This window comes from Syngnathus leptorhynchus, unplaced genomic scaffold (assembly GCF_054491065.1).
Source record: "Syngnathus leptorhynchus isolate UIUO unplaced genomic scaffold, UIUO_Slep HiC_scaffold_437, whole genome shotgun sequence".
NCBI lineage: Eukaryota > Metazoa > Chordata > Actinopteri > Syngnathiformes > Syngnathidae > Syngnathus > Syngnathus leptorhynchus.
The window spans coordinates 38531-40000 of record NW_028232380.1 but is presented as its reverse complement, the minus strand read 5'-3'; positions in this window follow the sequence as shown (position 1 = coordinate 40000).

The following is a 1470-nucleotide window of genomic DNA, read 5'->3' as shown; positions in this document are numbered from 1 at the left end:
TCGAGCGCCGCTACTCAGCAAGTAAACGAGAGGGAGCTGCGCCCGGCCTCGTAAGACGCCTCTTCTCCGGTGCGAGCGCCCCGACGCCGCTGGCCGCCGCCGCCGCCTTGCCGCTATCCCGCCGCGCGTTTGGGGAGGGAGGGCGACCCGTAGGACGGCCCGCCGACTACACGACCGTTTGGCAGAGCGAGTGCAAGGTTAGGCGAGCTGGGCGGTAACTCGGGTTAGTCTGGGGAGACTCGCGGTGGACAGGGTGGCGCGAATCCGGCCGGGCGGCCCCATCGATTAAGCATTGGTAGGGAGCCGAGGATGAGCCGTGCGAAGTGGCCTCGGAGGCGGTCCGTGGGGGACGACGGGGGGGGACGGGCGTCGGCCCTCCGGCCCGAGCAGAGAACGTTCGGTCACCCAAGCGGGAATCTGCGCCCCGGCCCGAGTCGGACTCGGTCGGTGCGGCCCGCTGAGGCCCTCAACTATTCCCGTACGCGGGGGGTCGGGAGCTGCGGCGCTGCGCCGGCGACTTACCCGCGCGAGGCACGCACTGCGTGCGGCCAGGATGCGGAGTTGGATCGGCGCTGGTTGGGAACCCTCGGGGAACGAAGGCGGACGGCGGCCAGCCGGCGCCGACGAACCCGTCGGGGAGGGGGCTGGTGGCAGGCGCGATCGGCACTATTGCTGACTGCCGGGAGGGAAGCTGCGCCCCGGCCGAGTCAGACTCAGCCGTTGCGGCCCCCCCGAGCCCGCAGCGCGTAGCGCGGAAGCCATACGCCCCCCCGATGCGGAGCGACAGACGCCCCCGCGACCGCGGTTGGTCGGGAAGGCTTTTCGGATAGAGGTCGGACGGTGTGTGTGGACGGCTTCCCGTGGTGCCGCCGCTATCAAGCCGGAGGGTTTGAGAAACGACATTCGCGGAAGGACCGGCGCGGCCGGCGGACGCTCGCACGCGCGGCGCCCGACACTCAGCCGCTCGCTCGGCCTCCGTGGATCGTGGCTAGGTGGGATGGATGCCAAACCGGGTCGTCTCGGTCTCGCCGCAGTACGGTCGCGCCGGGGCCTGCGGGGCGGCGCGGGGAGCGCACGCTCACGCGGCGGCCGGGGCGCTAGAGTGCGACCCGCAGTGGGTAGGAACCGTCCACCCGACGTCGGACGAGCCGAGGCCGATGGGGGCCCTACCAAGGCGGGTCATGAGTGCCAGTCGGTCAGTTGGGTGAGGGGGTACTCGGAGGCCCGCCGGGAGCAGACGGGCGACCGGGGATGGGGGGCGTACGCGGGCGGGCGCCGGGAGAAGACGGCCCGTCCGGGGTCGAATCTCGGCCTGTGTTTTCGGAGCCGGCCGGGCATCACGCTCCCTCCTTGGATGGACAACATTCGTAGTTGACACTTTGTGTCATTTTATCCGAGCGGGCGGGCGCCTCGAGAGGCGGACCGTCCGGGGCGACTCTCGGCCTGTGTTTTCGGAGCCGGCCGGGCCTC